Below are 6583 nucleotides of genomic sequence, written 5' to 3'. Positions count from 1 at the left end.
CTTCACAGCTGTAGCCTCCCCTACAGACCCCAACTTTTACCTACAAGAAGCTCCGTGATGAAAGGGATGGGTGGGTAAAGACGGGGGGAAATAAAAGCCTTTAGCTACCCTGACACACACACACACACACACACACACACACACACACACACACACACAGAATCATCATCATCATCATCATCATCATCATCTCAGCACTCAGGAGGCAGAGGCAAGAGGTTAAGTAGTTCAAGGCCAGCCTCAGCTATGTAACAGGTTTAAAGCCAGCCTGGTTACATGAGTCCCTATCAGTATCAGTTACTTCCCCTGCTGCTGTGAGAAAACCCTTGGACAGAAGCAGCTTAGTGAGGGAAAAGGGTTTATTGTGTGGCTCACAGTTCTGGAAGACACAATCCATCGTGGTGGAGAAGTCATGACAGCAGAAGCCTGAGGTGGTGAGTGACATTGCAAGTCCCAGAGAGGGGCGGATGCTGGTGCTCAGCTCACTCTGTCCTTTTTATACCATCCGGGAGCCCAGCCCAGGAAATGGCACTGCCCAGAGTGGGCAGAGGCCTCTCACCTCAGTTAAGCTAATCAATATAATCCTCCCAGACAAGCTGAGGGGGCTGTCTCCCCAGGGACTGGGAATTTCTCCTCCGTCGGGTAAGAAAGATGGTTTGTGTCTGCTCGAGGACTCCAGCAGGACTGCCCAGAACAGGCTCCGCTCACAACTGCTGAAGGTGGAAACAGCCCAGGTACCCATTCCTGATGGAAAGATGAATAGCAGTGGAGCATCTTACACAGAGAGTGAAATAGTGACATGGGCCACCCCACAGGCAAACTTCAAAACACGGGGGGGGGGGGGGAGCAGGAGCCATTCACCAAGGCAATAATCTAGCCACTAAATTTAGCAACTGTTTGGGGCCAGAGCGGGCAGGTCTGCAGGGCAGAACAGGGATTAACATGGCCTGGGGCTCAGGAGCGGGTGGGGGTGGATAATGGGGATTGGAGGCTAACAGGCACAGGGTTTCTTTGGAGGAAGTAATGGAAATGTTCTAAAGTTAATAGTGTTGCTGTTTTCCCTGCTCTGAGTGTCGCCCGAATAACAACTGAATTGCAACATTTGCGGCGTGTAAAGCGCAAAGCCTTTGCTTAGAGGCCACAGAAACGAGGCTCATCTGGGAGAGCAGGGATCAGCCACAGCCTGCTGTTCTTGGTTTCTTTCCCCCTGTTGCTGAGATAAAATACCTTGACAAGAGCAATTTAAGGGAAGGGGGAGGGCTCATTTTAGCTCTGTCCAAGGTACAGTCCGTCATGTCCGGACGGCGGTGGGAGCTTGAAGCTGCTGGTGCCACAATCAGGAAGTAAGGAGTGATGGATGCAGCTGCGGGCAGGGCCCTCTCTCCACCAACACAATTCAGGATCCCAGACAGGGACCGGCCCCACCCACCTTGGGTAAATCCTCCCACCTCAATTACTGTAATCCAGGTAAACACACACACAGAGGCAGAGGCCCATCTCCCAGATCTGAGATTCTGTCGAGTTGAACAGTTTGTACTATTAATCACCAAACACACTTGAAAGCAAGTGTGGGTTGGTTCATCCTGCCGGTTAGATCCACAACACCTTGTTTCAAAGTCCTTGCCTAATCTTGCCCACCCTGCTGGTGACTCGGAGCTGACGGAAACACCAGTTTTGAAAAGGCCCTGACGGGTCAACCTATAAAACCATAAAGAAGACTTGGAAGACATCTTGTATTCACCATCCATGTGCATTCAGAAGAGAGTGTCATTGAAATGGCGTAAGAAAACTTTGTGGAGAGAGCTCTGGCTTTCCATGGAAAGAAACAGAACAAAGAGTGGGGAGACAGCTCAGCAGCTATGAACTGCCCTGGCAGAGGACCCTGGCAGCACTCCTGTGAGCTGGGCTCCCAACCCCCTGTAACTCCAACTCTGGGGAACCAGACTCCCTCTGCTGGCCACCAAGGACAGTGCACCCATGTGCGTAAACCAACACACTCCCTACATGAAAGGAGACAGTCCCTGTGGCTCTGGAGTTAATCCCCACATGTGCTCTGTTCGAGGCAGCACGAAGATAACCGTCTCGGGAGAAATTGGCAAGAAATGTTAACAGCCTGAGAACAGCCTGTTGTCCGATGAGAACAACAGCAGTAGCTGAGGCCATTCCAGCTGTCACAGGGAAGGCTAAGTGGCTGTGCTCTCTGCCATTCTTCAGGGATGAGCCAGGACGGCGCGCACGCATGCGGGTTAGAGGAGGAAGGGGGTGGCTCAGCTCTCACCTAGGGAAGCAAACCAGAGCTGACTGTTGTCAAAATGGACCGCCTCGGAGAGAAATCCCACCAGCCGATGCTTGCTGAAAAGCGGATGAAAGGCCCTGAATTTCAGCTGCTTATTTCAAACCTGCAATACAGTCCCATGGCCTTAGATGCAAAACAATGCAGAAAAGTACGTGCAGGCAGGCTGTGTCCCCATGCCCAAGTCTCTCCTGCGTGCCTCATTTCCACAAGCACAAACGCCTTTGAAAAGCACTTCCAAAGCTTCTACAGGCAGATACCAACACTTCCACGCCATTCCTTTTCAAAGATTGATGTCTATCATCTTAAGTGTGTGTGTGTGTGTGTGTGTGTGTGTGTGTGTGTGTGTGTGTTGGTATGTGCACACGCGTGCAGGAGCCTACAGACTGGAAGAGTCAGATCCACCTTGATCTGAAGTTTCGGGCACTTGTGATTCCCTGATGTAGGTGCTGGGAATTGAACTCAGGTCCTTTGTAGGAACAGGACATGTTCTTACCAGCTGTCTTTCCAGCCCCCCCACCTTCCTTTTTTATATAAAATACAATATAATACACCGCGTCTTCACTTCAAGTTGATAATTTCAGTACCTACACGATCCTCTTTTCTCTCGGCCGGATTGTCTCCAAACCCAGATAGCCGGCCGGCTAGGTATTTAGCAAGTGGACTAGCAGCCCAGGCCACCTTTGTTGACTCCCTCTCCCGGTGAGACAAGGATCTTTGTAGCCTAACTGAGCCTCCAACCGCTAAATCACTGACAATTACCTCAAATTCCTGAGCCTTGCCATCTCCACCAGCCACGCACTGGGATCACACGTGTGTGCCACCATGCCTCGTGAATGCAGCGGTGGGGACAGCAGCCAGGGCCCCCGTGGGCCAGGGCAATCGCCCTACCAACCAAGCCACACCCCCAGACCAGACCTCTTTGGATTCTTAATTTCATTACTTTCGTTTTCAGCTTTACAATTTCCGCTCTGTCGTTTTTTAAAGATTCCAGTGCTCTGATAGAAGGTCACGTTCGTGTCTTTTCACTCATTTCCCCCCCCCTCTGGTTTCTTGACCATATAAACCATAGATAATTAAAATCCTTAAGCATCTAGATGACCCTGACCGCGGGTCCGTTTCTCTTGTCTATTTTTCTCTCTCTCTAACTTTCTTTACTTACAGGATGCTGGACGTCTCCACTTCACAGTGTGTCATCTTCTGGCCCACGCAGCAAGCACGTCTGCCCACTAAGCCATCTTGCCAGCCCTATCCTAAAGCCTTCCCCATTGGTACACTGAAACTGATAACTGGGAAATCTTTTTCTTTACTGAATAAGCTGTCACCTCTAATCCACACAGCAATTCTGAACATGCATGTGGTTTTCTTTTTGTGTGCCTGCTTGGTTAGGCTTACTTTCTCTTTAAAAGGACATGCTTGTGTTTATTTATTACTAGTGTGTGTGAAGTGGCAGCGGGGGTGGGGCGGGGTTGTGTGCTTGACACAGCTAAAACCCCTTCCCAGGAGGAGACATAAGTTAGGTCTGCCCCTCCGCCCAAGGTCCCAATGACAAGATCCCAGCAAAGTTCACAAACAAGTGAGGTTACTGGGCTCCCTTACAGAACATAGGTGAGGGGTGACGTACAGGGGTGCGGGATGAGGGCGTCCCCGAATGGGCGCAGATGGATCCCCCTGTGCTAGCCTTTCCCAGCCTGTATAAGCTAACTCCCCCTGGAGGCCACATGCAATTATGCAACTAAGGCAGAGTTGCAGAGCAGGTGGAAGGGAGCAGGGACCCTCCCACGCCTCCACGAGGAGTGCAGACAGCCAGCAAACCCAGCTGGGAAGATCCCTTAGCAAGGGGCCACAGCTGAACTCCCCAAGATGGTGGTTGCTTGGCTCAAAGGGTCGCCGCACACAGCAGGGGGTCAGAGGAAAACTTTGCAGAACTGGTTCCCTCCTCCTCTCCGCCTTTACGAGGGTGGGGACCAAACTCAGGTCATCTGTGTGTCAGAGCAACTGCTCTTACACACCGGGCCATCTTGTTGGCCCTGGTTTGGTTTCTTGAGACAGGGTTGTGAGCTTGACTACATCTGGAGATAATCAAAACCCCAAAATGGAGGAGCACACCTGTGAGGGATCTTTTATTTATTTATTTATTTGCTTAATTTGAAGTGGAAAGATCCACCTCTAATCTGGATCTTTGAGGTGGGAAGACGCCCCTTTAATCCAGATCTTTTGGGCTGGATTAAACCCCACCTCTAATCTAGGCCACGCCTTCTGCCGGAAGCCTGTATAAAACCACAGAAGGAGGGAGCTTTGTCCTTCCCCTGCTCGCTCTGGCCTTGCCAGCAACTCTATTCCTTCCCTGGCATCAGAGCAGCACCTTCAGGATTTCAGTGTATACTGAAGACCAGCTGAGGCGTGAGCCTCTCGGGCTGAACACCCGCTGGAGACTTGGACCTTCTGTTCACAGCCAGCCTTTGTTGGATTAGCTGGACCACAGCCTGTGAGTCATCCTAATAAATCCCCTTTCTATGTATAGAGAGATTCATTCTATAAGTCCCGCTCCTCTAGAGAACCTGACACAGGGTTTCATGCAGCTCAGACTGGCTGGAATTCAGGCTTCTGATTTCCTCTGCCTCTTCATCTAAGCATTAGGATTAGCTGAGTCCACCGCTGTCGTGCCTGGCAAACTCGTGCTCTGTGTCTGTTTTACAGCAATGAATGTGGAACCCGGAACATCTCAAGGAAACCCTAGCAGGTGTGAGATTCATTTCCACGTCCACCTAGCTGCAAAGCAGGAATGCCCCCTCAACCTCCGGCCATCCATCCAGGGGCTTTAGAGAAGGGCCAACCGCCGCAGAGTTCTAAGACAGTTCTGTGAAGAGGTGAGGCCCGCTCATGTCTGAGGAGCCATGTTGGCTACAGCTGTAGGCCAGGACTGTCTTGGTTCATTTTCTGCTGCTGTGAGTGACTAGGTTATAAAGAATGGAGGTTCCTGTAGCGTGTGGTTCCAGGGGCTCTGGTGACCGTCCTTGGGGTGGAGGGCTTTTTAATCTTCAGACTTGTTGCCTTAGGGTCACAAGATAATGTCAAAGCTCCAGGCCATTCACCTGTAAACAGCTGTATTATAGGCAGAAAGAGAAAGCAGGCTTTGATCCCTGGGTGCACTCTGCAGATCTCAGTAGGCTTTCCCTGTAGCTCTTCGGCCTGAAGTGGGTCACGTGCCCGCTGATGAACCAATCACTAGTCAAGCTTGTCAGCATTTCCTTGGCTAGCTTAGACCAGGCATGTATTGTTTCCTGGGGCCTGAGAGCCCATCCTCTTCCTTAGACTACTGTCTCTTCCCCAGCAGAGCCTAAGGAAGAGAGGGGTTGTCATCAGGTACATGACAGGCTGGGCCTGACACCTTTGCAGGAAGCCCCAGGCATCCAGAGGCCCAGCTGAGGTGTCCCAGGGCCTACCGGACAGTCATGGTCCTCTATGTCTGTTCTTCAGCCTCCTCGGCATCCTCCTCCCCAAACTTCCTCTCTTGCAGCCCTGGCCACCTGCCTCAGAGAAAGGCCTCATACTACAAGCTCTCTCCCGGGCTCCTCAGTCTCAGAACTCCCGAGGGCCTGTCCCCACTGGAGTCTCTGCCAGCCTGGATGTCTTGAGGTGAGCCTCACTTCTTCCTCCAGTGGGGCATGCTGGGAGCCGATGGTGCAAGGGCAGCTAGGGGAGGGGCAAGGGCAGCTAGGTAGTGATCAGATGGGATAACCACGCCAGAACCTGGGTCTCTGTGCTTCAAGGGTCTGCGTCCCTCTAGATTCCTTAGTGGAAACATGGTCCCCGAGGTGACTGCTTTACAAGATGAGGACTTTGGAACATGGCTGGGTCATAAGAGCTCTACCTAAGAGTGGGGTCGTGTGTGTGTGTGTGTGTGTGTGTGTGTGTGTGTGAGAGAGAGAGAGAGAGAGAGAGAGAGAGAAAACATGTACTTATGTGCCTGTGCCTGCAGGAGGCCAGACAAAGGCGTTGGCTCCCCTGAAGCCACTCAGCGTGGGTTCTTGTTGCTGAGCTCTGGTCCTTGCATGCTCTTAACCACTGAGCTCTCTCTCTAGTCCTCAGTTTTCTTTCTGTCTGATAAACATAAAGACTGCAGGAGACAGGGTGGGGGAGGGTATCCAGAGGAGACAGGAAGGGCAGAGCGAAGAAGGCTGGGATGGAGGCAGAGCGACCCAGGGGCAGGCCCAGATTAGGAGGCCTGCTACCCTGCTCCCTGCTCATCCCACCTCCTCCAGGACAAGCCCTGGCACCTCATGTCAC

At 51.9% G+C, this 6583-nt stretch overlaps 1 long non-coding RNA gene across 1 annotated transcript; it reads left to right on the top strand.

Moving 5' to 3' along the window:
* Positions 1-4610: 4610 nt before the first annotated feature.
* LOC132648212 (uncharacterized) lies at positions 4611-5917 on the top strand. The gene is made up of 3 exons (XR_009586584.1): positions 4611-4781; positions 4994-5163; positions 5814-5917. It is a non-coding gene; the product is annotated as an uncharacterized LOC132648212 (long non-coding RNA).
* The last annotated feature ends 666 nt before the right edge of the window (positions 5918-6583 follow it).

This window comes from Meriones unguiculatus, chromosome 16, assembly GCF_030254825.1.
Source record: "Meriones unguiculatus strain TT.TT164.6M chromosome 16, Bangor_MerUng_6.1, whole genome shotgun sequence".
NCBI classification, from domain to species: Eukaryota; Metazoa; Chordata; class Mammalia; order Rodentia; family Muridae; genus Meriones; species Meriones unguiculatus.
The sequence above is the reverse complement of the archived record's forward strand: the minus strand, read 5'-3'. Positions and strand labels throughout refer to the sequence as shown.